This window comes from Balaenoptera borealis (assembly GCF_965194805.1).
Source record: "Balaenoptera borealis genome assembly, chromosome: 4".
Classification (NCBI taxonomy): Eukaryota; Metazoa; Chordata; class Mammalia; order Artiodactyla; family Balaenopteridae; genus Balaenoptera; species Balaenoptera borealis.
In genome coordinates, this window is record NC_138861.1 from 17,196,145 (window position 1) to 17,218,321 (window position 22,177).

Consider the following 22,177-nt stretch of genomic DNA (forward strand, 5'->3'; position numbering starts at 1 on the left):
AAAGATATTCCATGCAAATAGAAATCAAAAGAAAGCTGGAGTAGCAATTCTCATATCAGACAAAATAGACTTTAAAACAAACACCATTACAAGAGACAAAGAAGGACACTACATAATGATCAAGGGATCAATCCAAGAAGAGGATAAAACAATTGTAAATATTTATGCACCCAACATAGGAGCACCTCAATACATAAGGCAAATGCTAACAGCCATAAAAGGGGAAATTGACAGTAACACAATCATAGTAGGGGACTTTAACACCCCATTTTCACCAATGGACAGATCATCCAAAATGACAATAAGTAAAGAAACACAAGCTTTAAATGCCACATTACATAAGATGGACTTAACTGATATTTATAGGACATTCAACCAAAAACAACAGTACACTTTCTTCTCAAGTGCTCACGGAACATTCTCCAGGATAGATCATACCTTGGGTCACAAATCAAGCCTTGGTAAATTTAAGAAAATTGAAATCTTATCAAGTACCTTTTCTGACCACAACACTATGAGGTTAGATATCAATTAGAGGAAAAAAATCTGTAAAAAATACAAACACATGGAGGCTAAACAATACACTACTTAATAACCAAGAGATCATTGAAGAAATCAAAGGGGAAATTTAAAAATACCTAGAAACAAATGACAATGAAAAAACGACGACCCAAAACCTATGGGATGCAGCAAAAGCACTTCTAAGAGGGAAGTTTATAGCAATACAATCCTACCTGAAGAAACAAGAAACATCTCAAATAAACAACCTAACCTTACACCTAAAGCAATTAGAGAAAGAAGAACAAACAGACTCCAAAGTTAACAGAAGGAAAGAATCCATAAAGATCAGATCAGAAATAAATGAAAAAGAAAGGAAGGAAACAATAGCAAAGATCATTAAAACTAAAAACTGGTTCTTTGAGAGGATAACCAAAATTGATAAACCATTAGCCAGACTCATCAAGAAAAAAAGGAAGAATACTCAAATCAATGGAATTAGAAATGAAAAAGAAGACGTAAAAACTGACACTGCAGAAATACAAAGGATCATGAGAGATTACTACAAGCAACTATATGCTAATAAAATGGACAACCTGGAAGAAATGGGCAAATTCTCAAAAAAGAACAACCTTCTGAGACTGAACCTGGAAGAAATAGAAAATATAAACAGACCAATCGCAAGCACTGAAATTGAAACTGTGACTAAAAATCTTCCTAGAAACAAAAGTCCAGGACCAGATGGCTTCACAGGCGAATTCTATCAACCATTTAGAGAAAAGCTAACACCTATGTTTCTCAAACTCTTCCAAAATATAGCAGAGGGAGGAACACACCCAAACTTATTCTACGAGGCCACTTTCACCCTGATACCAAAACCAGACAAAGATGTCACAAAAAAAGAAAACTACAGGCCAATATCACTGATGAACATAGATGCAATAATTCTCAACAAAATACTAGCAAACAGAATCCAACAGCACATTAAGGGGATCATACAACACAAACAAGTGGGGTTTATATCAGGAATGGAAGGATTCTTCAATATACACAAATCAATGTGATACACCATATTAACAAACTGAAAGATAAAAACCATATGATAACCTCAAAAGATGCAGAAAAAGCTTCTGACAAAATCCAACACCCATTTAAAAACCCTTCAGAAAGTAGGCATAAAGGGAACTTACATCAACATATAAAGGCCATATATGACAAACCCACAGCCAACATCGTTCTCAATGGTGAAAAACTAAAACCATTTCCTCTAAGATCAGGAACAAGACAAGGCTGCCCACTCTCACCACTATTATTCAACATAGTTTTGGAAGTGTTAGCCACAGCAATCAGAGAAGAAAAAGAAATAAAAGGAATCCAAATCGGAAAAGAAGAAGTAAAGCTGTCACTGTTTGCAGATGACATGATACTATACATAGAGAATCCTAAAGATGCTACCAGAAAACTCCTAGAGCTAATCAATGAATTTGGTAGAGTAGTAGGATACAAAATTAATGCACAGAAATCTCTTGCATTCCTATACACTAATGATGAAAAATCTGAAAGTGAAATTAAGAAAACACTCCCATTTACCATTGCAACAAAAATAATAAAATATCTAGTAATAAACCTACCTAAGGAGACAAAAGACCTGTATGCAGAAAATTATAAGACACTGATGAAAGAAATTAAAGATGATACAAACAGATGGAGAGATATACCATGTTCTTGGATTGGAAGAATCAATATTGTGAAAATGACTCTACTACCCAAAGCAATCTACAGATTCAATGCAATCCTTATCAAACTACCACTGGCATTTTTCACGGAACTAGAACAAAAAATTTCACAATTTGTATGGAAACACAAAAGACCCCGAATAGCCAAAGCAATCTTGAGAATGAAAAATGGAGCTGGAGGTATCAGGCTCCCTGACTTCAGACTATACTACAAATCTACAGTAATCAAGACAGTATGGTACTGGCACAAAAACAGAAATATAGATCAATGGAACAGGATAGAAAGCCCAGAGATAAACCCACGAACATATGGTCACCTTATCTTTGATAAAGGAGGCAAGCATATACAGTGGAGAAAAGACAGCCTCTTCAATAAGTGGTGGTCGGAAAACTGGATAGCTACATGTAAAAGAATGAAATTAGAACACTCCCTAACACCATATATAGAAATAAACTCAAAATGGATTAAAGACCTAAATGTAAGGCCAGAAGCTATAGAACTCTTAGAGGAAAACATAGGCAGAGCACTCTATGACATAAATCACAGCAAGATCCTTTTTGACCCACCTCCTAGAGAAATGGAAAAGAAAACAAAAATATACAAATGGGACCTAATGAAACTTAAAAGCTTTTGCACAGCAAAGGAAACCATAAACAAGACGAAAAGACAACCCTCAGAATGGGAGAAAATATTTGCAAACGAAGCAGCTGACAAACGATTAATCTCTAAAATATACAAGCAGCTCTTGCAGCTCAATATCAAAAAAACAAACAACCCCATCCAAAAATGGGCAGAAGGCCTAAACAGACATTTCTCCAAAGAAGATATACAGATTGCCAACAAAGAAATGAAAGGATGCTCAATATCACTGATCATTAGAGAAATGCAAATCAAAACTGCAAAGTGATATCATCTCACACCGCTCAGAATGGCCTTCATCAAAAAATTTACAAACACTAAATGCTGGAGAGGGTGTGGAGAAAAGGGAACCCTCTTGCACTGTTGGTGGGAATGCAAATTGATACAGCCACTATGGAGAACAGTATGGAGGGTCTTTCACTATAAATAGAATTACCATATGACCCAGCAACCCCACTACTGGGCATATACCCTGAGAAAAGCGTAATTCAAAAAGAGTCATGTACCACAATGTTCACTGCAGCACTATTTACAACAGCCAGGACATGGAAGCAACCTACGTGTCCATCGACAATGAATGGATAAAGAAGATGTGGCACATATATACAATGTAATATTACTCAGCCATAAAAAGAAACGAAATTGAGTTATTTGCAGTGAGGTGGATGGACCTAGAAACTGTCATACAGAGTGAAGTAAGTTAGAAAGGGAAAAACAAATACCGTATGCTAACACATATATATGGAATCTAAAAAAAAAAAAAGTTCTGAAGAACCTAGGGGCAGGACAGGAATAAAGACACAAATGTAGAGAATGGACTTGAGGACACGGGGAGGGGGAAGGGTAAGCTGGGACTAAGTGAGAGAGTGGCATGGACATATACACACTACCAAATGTAAAATAGATAGCTACTGGGAAGCAGCTGCATAGCACAGGGAGATCAGGTCAGTGTTTTGTGACCACTAGAGCGGTGTGATAGGGAGGGAGGGAGGGAAACGCAAGAGGGAGGAGAAATGGGGATATATGTATATGTATAGCTGATTCACTTTGTTATACAGCAGAAACTAACACACCACTGTAAAGCAATTATACTCCAATAAAGATGTTTTTTTAAAAAAAAAGCATTAAGGAATCTCTATTGTAACTCAAATCACATTTCTAAAAGACTTTCCCAAGATTTGTTTCAGTTTTGACCTACACACACACACACACACTGTTAACATAATGGGGGGACTTCTTAAGGATTTAAACATAGATCAGTGCACACTAGGGTTGTGCGTTTTCCAGCATATAATAAATACATAATTATTTTGTGTCAGAGGATGGAATTTAGTTTTTACAACAAAGAGAATTTCATGAAATAGTCAGTTTTGAACTACATTTTTAAAGCAAGTGAATGAAGAAAAAAATGATTGTCAAAGAAAACTTTTCCCCAAATTAAAAGTACAATATACAGAGGTTAAATGTAAAAAGTATAGAGGCTAAAAATATGTATTAAATTATTTTAAAATAATTAATATTTCCATCCAATTAAAGGAGGATATACACATTACTACTGAATAAAAAGTATTAATCTTAATACATATACTGAATTGCCTTAAAATCCAAACTCAAAAACTTGGAATCAAAGTTTGCAAAGAGGATGATTTGAAAATCCTAATAGAATCAGCTGGCTGCCTTGTAGTGAAAATCTAACTGAAAACACAAACTACTGGGAAGGGATCTAACTTTTATCGAAAGCCTGCTATATACTAGGTACCTAGTGATTTTCTGTGAATTATTTGATTTGGTACTCACAACAGGTGAAGTAGGATCAATTATCCTCAGTTTACAAATGAGGAAACTAAGGCTCAGAATATAAAGCTTAAAAGATCTGAACTCTCACATATAAATAACAGAGGCAAGATTGAAACCAAAGAATTCTGTGACTCCAGAGGTTTTCCTTTTCAGCAACATATTGTCTCCCTGATAATATATTTTGCCTTGCAGAAATCTCAATAGCAGTAAGAGCAATAAGAAATGTTCACCGGGGGAGGAGAGAAGATGGCGGAAGAGTAAGACGCGGAGATCACCTTCCTTCCCACAGATACAGTAGAAATACATCTACACGTGGAACTGCTCCTACAGAACACCCACTGAACGCTGGCAGAAGACGTCAGACCTCCCAAAAGGCAAGAAACTCCCTCGTACTTGGGTAGGGCAAAAGAAAAAAGAAATAACAGAGAAAAAAGAATAGGGACGGTACCTGCACCAGTGGGAGGGAGCTGTGAAGGAGGAAAGATTTCCACGCACTAGGAAGCCCCTTCGCGGGCAGAGACTGCAGGTGGCAGAGGGGGGGAGCTTCAGAGCCACGGAGGAGAGCGCAGCCACAGGGGTGTGTAGGGCAAAGCAGAGAGATTCCCGCATGGAGGATCAGTGCCGAGCAACACTCACCAGCCTGAGAAGCTTGTCTGCTCCCCCGCCGGGGCGGGCGGGGCTGGGAGCTGAGGCTTGAGCTTCCATCGGATCGCAGGGAGAGGACTGGGGTTGGCTGCGTGAACACAGCCTGAAGGGGTTAGTGCACCACAGCTAGCCGGGAGGGAGTCCGGGAAAAAGTCTGCAGCTGCCGAAGAGGCAAGAGACTTTTTCTTGCCTCTTTGTTTCGCGGCGTGCAAGGAGAGGGGATTCAGAGCGCCGCCTAAACAAACTCCAGAGATGGGCGCGAGCCGCGGCGATCAGCGCAGACCCCAGAGACGGGCGTGAGACGCTGGGGCTGCTGCTGCCGCCTCCAAAAATCCTGTGTGCGAGCACAGGTCACTCTCCACACCTCCCCTCCCGGGAGCCTGTGCAGCCCGCCACTGCCAGCGTCCCGTGATCCAGGGACAACTTCCCCGGGAGAACGCATGGCACGCCTCGGGCTGCTGCAACGTCACGACGCCTCTGCCGCCGCAGGCTCGCCCCGCCTCCTCCGTACCGCTCCCTCCCCCCGGCCTGAGTGAGCCAGAGCCCCCAAAGCAGCTGCTCCTTTAACCCCGTCCTGTCTGGGCGGGGAACAGACGCCCTCAGGCGACCTACACGCAGAGGTGGGTCCAAATCCAAAGCTGATCCCCAGGAGCTGTGCGAACAGAGAAGAGAAGGGGAAATCTCTCCCAGCAGCCTCAGAAGCAGCGGATTAAAGCTCCACAAACAACTTGATGTGCCTGTTTCTGTGGAATACCTGAATAGACAACGAATCATCCCAAATTCAGGAGGTGGACTTTGGGAGCAGGATATATTAATTTTTCCCCTTTTCCTTTTTTTGTGAGTGTATATGTATATGCTTCTGGGTGAGATTTTGTCTGTATAGCTTTGCTTTATAATGGCTTTATTTTACTTCACTATATTATAGCTTCTTTCTTTCTTTCTATTTTTTCTCCCTTTTACTCTGAGCCGTGTGGGCGAAAGGCTCTTGGTGCTCCAGCCAGGCATCAGGGCCGTATCTCTGAGGTGGGAGAGCCAACTTCAGGACACTGGTCCACAAGAGACCTCCCAGCTCTACATAATACCAAACGGCAAAAATCTCTCAGAGATCTCCATCTCAACATCAAGACCCAGCATCACTCAATGACCAGCAAGCTACAGTGCTGAATACCCTATGCCAAACAACTAGCAAGACAGGAACACAGCCCCATCCATTAGCAGAGAGGCTGCCTAAAATCATAATAAGGCCACAGACACCCCAAAATACACCACCAGACGTGGACGTGCCCACCAGAAAGACAAGATCCAGCCTCATCCACCAGAACTCAGGCACTAGTTCCCTCCACCAGGAAGCCTACACAACCCACTGAACCAACCTTAGCCACTGGGGACAGATACCAAAAACAACGGGAACTACGAACCTGCAGCCTGTGAAAAGGAGACCCCAAACACAGTAAGATAAGCAAAATGAGACAACAGAAAAACACACAGCAGATGAAGGAGCAGGGTCAAAACACACCAGACTTAACAAATGAAGAGGAAGTAGGTAGTCTACCTGAAAAAGAATTCAGAATAATGATAGTAAGGATGATCTGAAATCTGGGAAATAGAATAGACAAAATGCAAGAAACATTTAACAAGGACGTAGAAGAACTAAAGAGGAACCAAGCAACGATGAAAAACACAATAAATGAAATTAAAAATACTCTAGATGGGATCAATAGCAGAATAACTGAGGCAGAAGAAAGGATAAGTGACCTGGAAGATAAAATGGTGGAAATAACTACTGCAGAGCAGGATAAAGAATAAAGAATGAAAAGAACTGAGGACAGTCTCAGAGACCTCTGGGACAACATTAAACGCACCAACATTCGAATTATAGGGGTCCCAGAAGAAGAAGAGAAAAAGAAAGGGACTGAGAAAATATTTGAAGAGATTATAGTTGAAAACTTCCCTAATATGGGAAAGGAAATAGTTAATCAAGTCCTGGAAGCACAGAGAGTCCCATACAGGATAAACCCAAGGAGAAACACGCCAAGACACATATTAATCAAACTGTCAAAAATTAAATATAAGGATAACATATTAAAAGCAGCAAGGGAAAAACAACAAATAACACACAAGGGAATCCCCATAAGGTTAACAGCTGATCTTTCAGCAGAAACTCTGCAAGCCAGAAGGGAGTGGCAGGATATACTTAAAGTGATGAAGGAGAAAAACCTACAACCAAGATTACTCTACCCAGCAAGGATCTCATTCAGATGTGATGGAGAAATTAAAACCTTTACAGACAAGCAAAAGCTGAGAGAATTCAGCACCACCAAACCAGCTTTACAACAAATGCTAAAGGAACTTCTCTAGGCAAGAAACACAAGAGAAGGAAAAGACATACAATAACAAACCCAAAACATTTAAGAAAATGGGAATAGGAACATACATATCGATAATTACCTTGAATGTAAATGGATTAAATGCTCCCACCAAAAGACACAGGCTGGCTGAATGGATACAAAAACAAGACCCATATATATGCTGTCTACAAGAGACCCACTTCAGACCTAGAGACACATACAGACTGAAAGTGAGGGGGTGGAAAAAGATATTCCATGCAAATGGAAATCAAAAGAAAGCTGGAGTAGCAATTCTCATATCAGACAAAATAGACTTTAAAATAAAGACTATTACAAGAGACAAAGAAGGACACTATATAATGATCAAGGGATTGATCCAAGAGGAAGGTATAACAATTGTAAATATTTATGCACCTAACATAGGAGCACCTCAATACATAAGGCAAATACTAACAGCCATAAAAGGGGAAATGGACAGTAACACAATCATAGTAGGGGGCTTTAACACCCCACTTTCACCAATGGACAGATCATCCAAAAGGAAAATAAATAAGGAAACACAAGCTTTAAATGATACATTAAACAAGATGGACTTAATTGATATTTATAGGACATTCCACCCAAAAACAACAGAATACACATTTTTATCAAGTGCTCATGGAACATTCTCCAGGATAGATCATATCTTGGGTCACAAATCAAGCCTTGGTAAATTTAAGAAAATTGAAATCATATCAAGTATCTTTTCCGACCACAATGCTATGAGACTAGTTATCAATTACAGGAAAAGATCTGTAAAAAATACAAACACATGGAGGCTACACAATACACTACTTAATAACGAAGTGATCACTGAAGAAATCAAAGGGGAAATCAAAAAATACCTATAAACAAATGACAATGGAGATACGACGACCCAAAACCTATGGAACGCAGCAAGAGCAGTGCTAAGAGGGAAGTTTATAGCAATACAAGCCTACATTAAGAAACAGGAAACATCTCGAATAAACAACCTAACCTTGCACCTAAAGCAATTAGAGAAAGAAGAACAAAAAAACCCCAAAGCCAGCAGAAGGAAAGAAATCATAAAGATTAGGTCAGAAATAAATGAAAAAGAAATGAAGGAAACAATAGCAAAAATCAATGAAACTAAAAGCTGGTTCTTTGAGAAGATAAACAAAATTGATAACCATTAGCCAGACTCATCAAGAGAAAAAGGGAGAAGACTCAAATCAATAGAATTAGAAATGAAAAAGGAGAAGTAACCACTGACACTGCAGAAATACAAAAGATCATGAGAGATTACTACAAGCAACTCTATGCCAATAAAATGGACAACCTGGAAGAAATGGACAGATTCTTAGAAATGCACAAACTGCCGAGACTGAACCAGGAAGAAATAGAAAATATGAACAGACCAATCACAAGCACTGAAATTGAAACTGTGATTAAAAACCTTCCAACAAACAAAAGCCCAGGACCAGATGGCTTCACAGGTGAATTCTATCAAACATTTAGAGAAGAGCTAACACCTATCCTTCTCAAACTCTTCCAAAATATTGCAGAGGGAGGAACACTCCCCAACTCATTCTACGAGGCCACCATCACCCTGATACCAAAACCAGACAAAGATGTCACAAAGAAAGAAAACTACAGGCCAATATCACTGATGAACATAGATGCAAAAATCCTCAACAAAATACTAGCAAACAGAATCCAACAGCACATTAAAAGGATCATACACCATGATCAAGTGGGGTTTATCCCAGGAATGCAAGGATTCTTCAATATACACAAATCAATCAATGTGATACACCATATTAACAAATTGAAGGAGAAAAACCATATGATCATCTCAATAGATGCAGAGAAAGCTTTTGACAAAATTCAACACCCATTTATGATAAAAGCCCTGCAGAAAGTAGGCATAGAGGGAAATTTCCTCAACATAATAAAGACCATATATGACAAACCCACAGCCAACATTGTCCTCAATGGTGAAAAACTGAAACCATTTCCACTAAGATCAGGAACAAGACAAGGTTGCCCACTCTCACCACTATTATTCAACATAGTTTTGGAAGTGTTAGCCACAGCAATCAGAGAAGAGAAAGAAATAAAAGGAATCCAAATTGGAAAAGAAGAAGTAAAGCTGTCACTATTTGCAGATGACATGATACTATACATAGAGAATCCTAAAGATGCTACCAGAAAACTCCTACAGCTAATCAATGAATTTGGTAAAGTAGCAGGATACAAAATTAATGCACAGAAATCTCTAGCATTTCTATACACTAATGACGAAAAATCTGAAAGTGAAATTAAGAAAATACTCCCGTTTACCATTGCAACAAAAAGAATAAAATATCTAGGAATAAACCTACCTAAGGAGACAAAAGACCTGTATGCAGAAAATTATAAGACACTGATGAAAGAAATTAAAGATGATACAAATAGATGGAGAGATATACCATGTTCCTGGATTGGAAGAATCAACATTGTGAAAATGACTCTACTACCCAAAGCCGTCTACAGATTCAATGCAATCCCTATCAAACTACCACTGGCATTTTTCACAGAACTAGAACAAAAAATTTCACAATCTGTATGGAAACACTAAAGACCCCGAATAGCCAAAGCAATCTTGAGAACGAAAAATGGAGCTGGGGGAATCAGGCTCCCTGACTTCAGACTATATTACAAAGCTTCAGTAATCAAGACAGTTTGGTACTGGCACAAAAACAGAAATATAGATCAATGGAACAGGATAGAAAGCCCAGAGATAAACCCACACACATATGGTCACCTTATCTTTGATAAAGGAGGCAAGCATATACAGTGGAGAAAAGACAGCCTCTTCAATAAGTGGTGCTGGGAAAATTGGACAGGTACATGTAGAAGTATGAAATTAGAACACTCCCTGACACCATGCACAAAAATAAACTCAAAATGGATTAAAGACCTAAGTGTAAGGGCAGACACTATCAAACTCTTAGAGGAAAACATAGGCAGAACACTCTATGACATACATCACAGCAAGATTCTTTTTGACCCAGCTCCCAGAGAAATGGAAATAAGAACACAAATAAACAAATGGGACCTAATGAAACTTAAAAGCTTTTGCACAGCAAAGGAAACCATAAACAAGACCAAAAGACAACCATCAGAATGGGAGAAAATATTTGCAAATGAAGCAACTGACAAAGGATTAATCTCCAAGATTTACAAGCAGCTCATGCAGCTCAATAAGAAAAAAAAGAACAACCCAATCCAAAAATGGGCAGAAGACCTAAATAGACATTTCTCCAAAGAAGATATACAGATGGCCTACAGACACATGAAAGAATGCTCAACATCATTAATCATTAGAGAAATGCAAATCAAAACTACAATGTGATATCATCTCACACCGGTCAGAATGGCCGTCATCAAAAAATCTAGAAACAATAAATGCTGGAGAGGGTGTGGAGAAAAGGGAACACTCTTGCACTGTTGGTGGGAATGTAAATTGATACAGCCACTATGGAGAACAGTATGGAGGTTCCTTAAAGAACTACAAATAGAACTACCATACGACCCAGCAATCCCACTACTGGGCATATACCCTGAGAAAACCATAGGTCAAAAAGAGTCATGTACCAAAATGTTCATTGCAGCTCTATTTACAATAGCCAGGACATGGAAGCAACCTAAATGTCCATCGACAGATGAATGGATAAAGAAGAAGTGGCACATATATACAATGGAATATTACTCAGCCATAAAAAGAAATGAAATGGAGGTATTTGTAATGAGGTGGATGGAGTTAGAGTCTGTCATACAGAGTGAAGTAAGTAAGAAAGGGAAAAACAAATACAGTATGCTAACACATATATACGGAATCTAAGGAAAAAAAAAAAAAAAAAGGCCATGAAGAACCTAGTGGCAAGACGGGAATAAAGACACAGACCTACTAAGGAATGGACTTGAGGATATGGGGAGGGGGAGGAGTAAGATGTGACAGGGTGAGAGAGTGGCATGGACATATATACACTACCAAATGTAAAATAGATAGCTAGTGGGAAGCAGCCGCATAGCACAGGGAGATCAGCTCGGTGCTTTGTGACCACCTAGAGGGGTGGGATGGGGAGGGTGGGAGGGAGGGAGATGCAAGAGGGAAGAGAAATGGGAACATATTGTATATGTATAACTGATTCACTTTGTTGTAAAGCAGAAGCTAACACACCATTGTAAGGCAATTATACTTCAATAAAGATGTTTGAAAAAAAAAAAAAAAAGAAATGTTCACCATCAAAGTCCTTAATTTTCCCTGTGTATTGGCTGGACAACTAATGAGAGATGTGCTGCAGACGTCAGGGCATAGTGCTTTTAGAGAGAACCAGAAACACAAACTAGACATAAAGATATAAATAGATGTTTGGGAATATTTATATGCATAGAGTAGTTGAAAATATGCGTTTCGAATATAAGCCCCCCACAGGACAGACAGATGGCTGGGCCTGAGAGATAATGATGAATAAGGCAGGAGGAAGATTATTCAGAATAAGGAATATTAAAAGAGTTCAGCACTCAAAAATAATAATAATAAAGGAAAAGTGGAGAAGGAAACATTATCAAAGTTAGACACTGCAAGAAGTTCTTCCACAAAGAGAAGTACTATCTATGGAACCACTTTATATTTTTATCATTTGCTTGAAATTGTAGGGGAACAGGTTGCAGTTCTTGCCCCCAAGCTCTGATAATGTGGATTAGTAGTGAGAAAGTATAAGGGTAGGTGTTTTCCCTTTTTTCCTCTCCACCCAGATTGAGGGCAGAGGCAGACAATTATCTCACTATCCCTCATGGTAAGGAGCCCTGCAGACTTTAGTTGAATCAAATCTATACAGTGGTCTCCAATTCCATCACCCACCCTACATAGGATTTACAAGTGTGAATGGGCAGCCTGATAAAACCACTAAGATCTAGAATATTAGAGCCAGGGAGAGACATTCCAGTCTTTATATCACAGTGTTTGTGTGCGTTCTTGTCATTTCAGGTCTCCAAAAAAAAAATCCCCTTATATTGCCACTACCTCAATATTGTTTTTGCATCAGTATGCTTCCAAATACACTTATCTTGTCTATGGATTCAGATATCAACTCTATGGGAATGAATCACAAAATTAAATCTCTTAAGCATGAAGAACATATCTCTATGTGCACATTGGATATTCTTGTCTCATATTCAGCATGTGTAAAATGTGGTCCAGAATTTCAAGCTTACAGCATCCTAGCTATATGAAATCAAATTACCTAACTTCCCTGTGCCTCAATTCCCTCATCTCTAAAACTGGAATAAAATAACCCTTCCTTGTACAGTTGTCCTAGAACCAAATGGATTGTTACATATAATAGATGTGCTTCACACAGTGACTGGCATATGATAGATATTCAGTAAACTACACATTTTTACCTCTACAAATGTTCTGTTCTTTCTCTTTCACCATTTTTGTAGTCAGGGTAAGCTGACCAAGCTGTCATAAAAGCAACCCATAATCATAGTCAATTTACACATGAAAAAGTTCATACCTCACTTAATTTGTGATGAGGATTGGATGACATTCTATGGTTGCTTCTATCCATCAAGTGACTTAGGATTCTAGTCTCTAAGTGATTCAGCCATCTCAGCTCTAGATCTCCTCTGTTATCAAGGTCAGGGAAGAAAAATCCAGAGAGCTGCATACCACTTAAGTTACTCTTTTTTCAGGAGGGACACACATTATTTCTGCTCGCAGCTCATTGACAAGAAGTAGCTAGATTATCTTACTTTACAGCAAGAGGAATGGTCAGTACGGGAACAAACGTAGATATTTGGTGAGCATTAAATATCTGTGTCACAATTAAGAAATTACCATTCACCCAGTGAGCCAAGATGGCAATCCTGAACTTATTGCTGATGCCTCCCCTTTCTTCTTTATCTATATAATTTCTCCAACGAAGTCCTCTTATTTCCCTCCCTTTAATGTCTCTGAGATGAGCTGCCTCATCTCCACTTCTGTTTCTGCTCCAGGGGACATAGATTCTTACATGGTATTCTATCTCACATCTGACTCCAGCTGTCTGCACTATAATCTACCCTCCTCAGTACTTCCAGAGTTACCATTATAAATATACGACTATGGGGTTTCTTGGTATAAGACTTCTGTTTTCCTACATTTCCTGTAAGCAGTCTCCTTCTGAATATTGATGGTTTTTGCAAGATAGAAAAGAAATCCCTGGGTGTTCTTGTACAAGCAATTAAATGCTTTGGCCTGGAAGTGATACATCTTGATATCCATTCACAACTCGCTTGTCAACACTGCCTTAAAAGTCCTTAAAAATCTAAAAATGCTAACTATCTTGGCCTATTTTCTGTTCACTATTATTGTGACCTCTGCATCCTAGTTTTTTAAAATTAATTTCAACACATATTTATTGTACACATACTATGGGTCAGGGATCATATATTTTCACATGAACATTCATCTTTTCATGCTTTATTCATGTTCTTATCTCCTTAAATAATATATTTCCCTTCTCATATAGTACCACTAAAAATCTTTAAGGCATGATTTAAATTTCCCCATGTAGGAGTACTTAAATATCCATTCTATACCCACCCAAAGCTAAATTAATTCCAGAGCATGTTTTCATTTTTTGGTATAGTGTTAATACCTGAATTACTACAGCTGTTGAATAGTTTATCGTACACTATAGACTGTTGGCCCCTTAAGGGTGAAGAACTGATATAATTCATCTTTGCATCCCCAGAACTTGGCACAAATTATGTACTTAAAGTTGTGAATTGAACTAAAAGTTTGGCAACAGTTCTATAGAGTAAATGCTTGAGGGAACACTTCAAAATTGAAGTGCTAATTCTAAAGCTCTTCCGCAATTAGGCTTCCACTCCATAAATCACTAGCATGGAAGTAAACTGTGGCAGATGCATTGGCTCAGGCAGTTCAATAGCCATTCCGACCTCTTTCTAATATGCTTTCTTGTAATGCAGATGCTGAATTACTAAAACAGAACAAAACAAGAATATAAAATTCCTTGTTATGATTTAGATTCCCCAAATCAGACACACTTGAAAAAGACTTGAATTCAAAACTCAATTAAGTGTAAAAAGAAGCAGGGCACAAGGCATCCATTGGGGTGTGAGTGTGTGTGTGTGTGTGGGGGGGGTGTATGTGTAGTATAGCACAGGTGTTGTGATTATGAAGCAAGCAGCTGTAGTACTGATTTCTTGATTCAACAGGAAGTTTCCTGATCATGGCAGGAATAGCAGTCCTTGGAAACCCAGTTCTATCGTTGGTTTGGAGGTTATTCTCGGCATCTTAACCTAGAGTCTGTTCCTACTGCCTCCCAATAGTTCAGTAAGAAACTAAATTTATTATAATACATTATTTTATGTGTATGCCAGCTCGAGTGAGTTCTGTCTTTGCTGTTAAACCTTAACTAATACAACAATGTGTGCCTGGTAATAAGCCTCAAGGAAATGGGCAACCAGTATGGAATGTCTGACCTGGTTGTGTCTGAAGACAAAGAGGGTCCTGCTAACATGAGAGTACAGAACACTGTTATTCCATCATATGCTATGTCAAAGCAACAAATTAAATGATTATCTGCAGTCTCCCGGCAGAAAGTGTTCATTGAAGCAAAGTATTTGATAAGCTGATTAGCTGCTGCAGTATATCCTTATGACAAAAATGCCAAAATTTCCATGTTATAACATAGAAGAAGGAATTCTAACACCTCAAAGATTTAACAACGTTGGTGTGGCTTAATCATACATAATTCATTTATACATCCATTAAATGCGACTCCCTGAGAGAGTCCAAAGGAGATTCCTTTCACCAAATCATTGAAAAATCCATTGGTAAGGAAAGCCATAGCATTCTATTTGCTATTCTTTGTAATATGATAATGAGAATTGTCTTGATATGGCTTCAGATTTTAATAAGTATGATGAGATCTAAGAATCCAGAGGTCAAGTGGATATATTTAACAGACAGAAGCAAGGGTATCATGGTTTTCATAATAGTTAAAGTAATCAGAATTTTTGACTAATTGCTCATACACTACCAAAGATTAACATAGGCGGGGAGCCCACTAAGGCCTTACTTTAATTTTTAGGCTTATAAATACAATCTTCTTAACTACAAGTTTTATGTCATATTTATTATGAAGAGTGCATTATTTATAACCAAAAATATTCTATAATATGAAGTAAAAGTAAAACTGAGGCTCTAGAAGTCTCTGAATCCAGTGCATCTATCTCTACAGCACTGGCACCCCTCTTCAAGCCACATTTGGGCATGCTCACTTAGAGAGTTCCCTATGACCACTTGATTGAGAAAGAAAAAAAAAGAGCCACGTTTACAAACGGCCCTTCATTATATGCTAGAAATAGTTAAAAGTGTGCCTGTAATGCCGAAGCAGTCTATTGACTGGAAAGGAGAGTGGAGAAGGTACTGTCATTTGGCAAAAATTCTAATGATACATATGGTTGTCACATTGCATGGAAGAAGAACTGGCTGCAAGTATGAGTTAACGTTTATTCAAGAACAGAGGGTAACAGGTTAGCCAGATGGTCAGTGAATTAGAAATATATATATATATCTATACATATATATATATATCTATATATATATATATATATAGATATATATATATATATGTAAAAACAGGTTGGTTACCAAGAGTTTGGGGGAAGAGGTATGTTTATGAACTCAAAATAGACTGAAAATGAGAGGATATAAGCTTCTCTTGGTAGGAGAAGCTCTCAGGTGAATAAGACAGTATTATTATGATATTACATGGCCTCTTTTCCTAGGTATCTCATGTATACTTAAAAGGTTTAAGGCAAAAAGTGATCATGTTGGTAGGAATAAAGATTATGAATGAGGGCATGCAGACTTCTTTTCTCTTCTCAAAGCTTATCTGGCTATGCCACTTAAACTGCCCAATGCCAGCAGCAAGGAGCAACTCTGAGGCCCCCAAATAACAGTATATCTCTAGGGGACCAGTTAGTAACTTGGGGCATGTCAAATATGGAAGGTTTTCTTATTTGAAGAGACATTTATGCTAGTTCATTCTTCTCTGCCTGCCAGCAATGCCACTATAATCTTACTGAATGTCTTATTCAACGTCAGGATATTCTACCTCTAAATGAATGAACTTGTTTTCCAGCCAAAGTAGTGAGGCAATTGGTTTACACTCAGAGAACTGACTAATCTAACTCTATCACCCGGAAATAACTGGTGAAATGGGCTCTTAAAGACTCTGCTTTTGTGCTACTTAGAAACAACCATTTGAAAGTATGACATCCTAGAGAAGACAGAATATTCTACAAATCAGTGACAAATATATAAGGCTGGACTAGTTCTCCCATAGTTAGAACACATGGAACTAGAATATTTGGGTAAATTAGAAATAATATTTCTATTATACCTAATGACTAACTCACAATATATTTTCTTCTTTTCCTTGCATCACAAAGTTCTATTGGTTTAGAGTTCTCAGCTAAATGCTTCCACCAGATAAAACAACAGTAATGCCACTGAGATCACCCCCTGGTCATTTTGGGCTCCTCATGCTGCTAGACCAACAACTCCCAAAAGGGGAATAATACAGTGTTATCTAGGATGACTAGTTCTGATTATCAAGGGCAAATGGGTTTGTTTTAACACAACAGGAGTAAGGAGGAGTATTTCATGTACTGCCATTCCAGTGTTATTAGTTAATGGAAGACCGGAGTAACCACACATATGCAGGAGCATCAAGGGTTCGATCCTTAAGGAATACAGTTTTGAGCCACCCCAACATGTACAGAATCCTGAAGAGCAGAGGTAGTAACTGTGAACAAAGGAAATAAAGAATGGGTAGTGGAAGAAACAAACTGAAAATCTTATTACCTTATGCAAATATAGAGACTAAAGAAGCTACCCATATATGCTTCCTATATGCTTTTACATTCACCAGATATCTTTTGTTTCTCTCTCCCTTTGTCCAACTATCTTAGTAGAATATATCAGTTTTATCTTTATCCCCTAAGTAAATATACTGGCTTCATCATTTTAATTGAATTAGAGAAGGAATGAACATCATGCAGAATGCGCCTTTTCAGTAAAATTTGGATACTATTTCATTTGCATGAAGGACATTTATATTTATTAGGGAGGTACCTGTTGTACAGTTATTGTTGCTTAGAAATTTAAGTATGGAAGTAGGTTACTGAGTAGCAATTGTTGGACTGCAGTAGATACACAATATTGACTTGATAATGATCCATTCTGTCTTCTATGAAAATTCCTCTGCAGAAAGGGCTCAAAAGCTTAAGAAATTAATTTTTTATTCTTCTTTGAACCTAGAATTTCAAAAGTGATCTAGGTACTGCAAGTCAGGTAGACTTGAGCAAAACTCGCATTAGAAATAAATTATGTGGGGCTTCCCTGGTGGCGCAGCGGTTGAGAGTCTGCCTGCCAATGCAGGGGACACGGGTTCGAGCCCTGGTCTGGGAAGATCCCACATGCCGCGGAGCAACTAAGCCCGTGAGCCACAACTGCTGAGCCTGCGCGTCTGGAGCCTGTGCTCCGCAACGGGAGAGGCCGCGATAGTGAGAGGCCCGCGCACCGCGATGAAGAGTGGCCTCCGCTTGCCACAACTGGAGAAAGCCCTCGCACAGAAATGAAGACCCAGCACAGCCAATAAATACATAAATAAATAAATAAATAAATTAATTAATTTAAAAAAAAAAACAAAAAACAAACAAACAAAAAAAAAAGAAATAAATTATGTGGGAAAAAGAGCAGGGCTTGAGGCACCCATTTTGCACACGAGAATTATAGCAGAGGTAACGTGGAGCCGTAGCAGGGACTTCCTGATGCTCAACGTAGCATTCTTACCAATCACAGAGGGAACAGCAGTTTTCCTGGCAGCCTAGTTCTGGAGCATATTTTTAAGTAGCAGCTCTTGAAAGATCAGGCTAGAGACTGTTTTTTCAGCCCATCCCAAACTTTTGTAAGCATTTAATGCTCAGCAACAAATCCCTTTCTGCTAATATAAAACAGAGTGGATTCTCTTCTTTTCAACTGAATTCTGAATCATATCATAAATTGAATGCTGAACACTGACTGCAGTCATCTCAACCCAGAAAAAAGATATATAGAATTAACGATGTTGTTAATTAAAATATATTTTCAAAGAACCACGATATAGCCTTATATTGAACTTTAAAAATTGCTGATATTGTCTTTTTTATGACTAACAGAAAACCCACCAAGAATAAAATAATGACATTCGTGGGATGAAGGCTATTGTTTTTTAAGTGCTGCCTCTGTGTCAAGCATGAAACTAGACACATAAATACTATGAGGTAGAAAAAATTGTCCTTGTTTTATAGATACGAAATCTCAAAGTCAAAGAGCTTCAGTAGAGTTCAAAAGCCACACAGCAAGAAAGGCAGACTTATTACAACATAGGTCTCTTTGTCTCTGAAGTCCATGGTCTTCCCTTGCATCACAAATACTTTTTTCTTTCCTCCATTCCTGCTATGTGTCATTACTATGTTTAAACCTATAGAATAGAAACTGTAAACTCTTAAAACAGACCTGGCAGAGCCAGGGTTTCACTTTGAGTTTCTACCATCCAATGTTCTCATTGTATTCGCCTCCAGTTTAAAATACCTCAATTAAATAAAACCTAAACATATACATAGCAAAAAAAAATCACTTTTATGCCTGACAATGTTTATAAAGCCTATGGGGACATAGTGTACTTCAGGAAGTTTGTATAAATCTATACTTACAATATTGAGTGGAATTTCAATGCTTTGCATGGCAGATTATGGACATAATTTAATTCTGTGATAACCTAGAGGTACGTTTTATTTCTTTTTTTTTTCCTGGTTTGGGAGAAACGAAACAAACTGCCTTCTGCCTCAGAAGGTTTTCACAAGTAAGAGACACCTTTATTCAGCCTCTGTCTGATTAAAGTCCATTTTCCACTGCTATCCTGTTCAGACCCTTTGCGTCCGTCCACAGCCTGCTCTTCTTCCCTACTCATACCCCTGTGTCAGACAAACTGACACTATCATTTTCACTGAGTCTAGCTTTTGTTTGCCTGCTTCTGAGCTTTTACTAAGGCTTTTCATCCTTACTGTCTATCGTATTCACTTTTTTTTTTTTTGTCCATTCAAACGCTATCCATACTACAGAAAAGGTAATATGATTCCTCAATCTGAAATCTTAAAGGAGTTCCTAGTTGCCATTTATTTGGCAATGAATCATATACTATGTCTTTGGCATGTTCTCACTTATAAATTTATATAGTCCTTGTACTGTCAAAAAAACTTTTCAAACTAGTTATGGTTGGGTGTTTTATTCATCCACCCTTTTAGGATATGTACAGGAATTAAGTGACCAAACAACACTTCAAAAAACCTAATGTATAATAAAAAACATTAGAAGATGTTTTTCTGGACCTCCCTGGCATCACCACTATGCAACTCTAGATAGTTCAGGTTTAATAGATCAGTATTTGTAATTAACTTGAAGTTTTCCAACTATGCTATTTTTAACACTGATCATTGAGAAACATGTAATAATGTGTGCTCTAGTTTTTTTTAAAAAGGAATAAATTAAAGGTAATATGCCAGCAAAACAACTCCCCTTGTAGTCCTATTTCAACTAGAATTTGAAAAGAAAAAAATGAAAGAGCAGAGACTGCCTCAACTCTTTCTCTGCTAATCTGGGAATAACTCTTCCTGATGAGAACCTTATCTGTGATTTTTGTCTTAAACGCTAACATGAATAATGTGTAAATTGCATCACTGAACAGATCATTCTTACTTAAAGACCATCATGTGCTTTATATTTCTCTATGGGGGAAAATGAACATATAGAGCTATATTATAGAATAACATAATTTCAGAGAAGGAAAGGACATTAGAGGACATCTAATTCAGGAACTCATCAAAACTAAGTTTGCAGTGAGACCATCATCAACATTTAGTGAGCTCCTACCATACTTTATTACACCCTATGGGAAAATGCAAAGGAAACAGTAGACATAGCTTTTGTCTTCCAGATACTACTTCTTGAAAAATACTTAATTCATAATCAAATCTTTTGTTATTATCTTGCTACATTCCTTAGGTTGTAATAAAAATGATTTGAAAGCCGTTTTAATGTGGTTATAATATTTATCATTTATCAGAATTCAAAGGCTGTAACATATAAAAATTCTTAAATATAAAGTTATATTTTAGGGCTTCCCTGGTGGCGCAGTGGTTGAGAATCTGCCTGCCAATGCAGGGGACACGGGTTCGAGCCCTGGTCTGGGAAGATCCCACATGCCGCGGAGCAACTAGGCCCGTGAGCCACAACTACTGAGCCTGCGCGTCTGGAGCCTGTGCTCCGCAACAGGAGAGGCCGCGATAGTGAGAGGCCCGCGCACCGCGATGAAGAGTGGCCCCCGCTTGCCACAACTAGAGAAAGCCCTCGCACAGAAACGAAGACCCAACACAGTCAAAAAAAAAAAAAAAAAGTTATATTTTAAAGTATGCTTCATGAAAATGAACATAGTTTTTATATCCTTTTAAATAACCTTAATAATATGCGTTTTCAAATGAAAACAACCACTTCAAAAGGGCTCTTTCCATATTACTTGTCAATCATAAAGACATGCCACTTTCTTATGTATTGCAAAAGTGAAATATTACTGAATTAAGGCAAATACTTATGATCCATTCAGGAACTTTTAAAAATACAGTGTTACTTTTAAAATGATTTATCATTAATAGAGTGGATATCTGTATTTTAGGAATATGTAAGTCATTACACTGAAGTCAACCTTATAGTCTAGCAACAATAAAGCGATTAAAATGAAAATATTTTATTTGTTTAAATATATATGTATATGTATGCATATACATGTATGTACATATGTATATACATATATCTATGTGTATTTATATCTCATAGTAATCTGACATTTTGCTATTATAGTCCTTATTATATGACATTCTAAAATATATTTGTCTGTGTTCTCCACTAATCTAAAAGCATTTTCAGAATAAGGACCATCCTTGTCTTGTTGGTTATTTTATCACCAACTCTTAGCTTGGTAAGTAGCATCAACCAGGCGCTCAGTGTTTTTTGATAAATTTCCATATTGTAATATATTCTCACTATTTATTATATGACTACAGTTTACTTCTGTCATAGTTGAAATATTTTAATTCTAAATTAAATATTTAATATAATTTTACTCATAAGTTTTAAAATTAAAATAAACACAAAATGGGTATATTAAACTATTATTGAGGCAATAGAACAAAAGTATGTGGACCAGATTACAGAGACAGTAAAATATTTGTGCAATACAATAAAAAGTATTGCATAATAAAAAAATAGCTAAAAATATAATCACTGAATGTGAAAGAAACAGCTTTATATACCAAAAAAAAAAAAAAAAAAAAAAATTGTTGGCTCT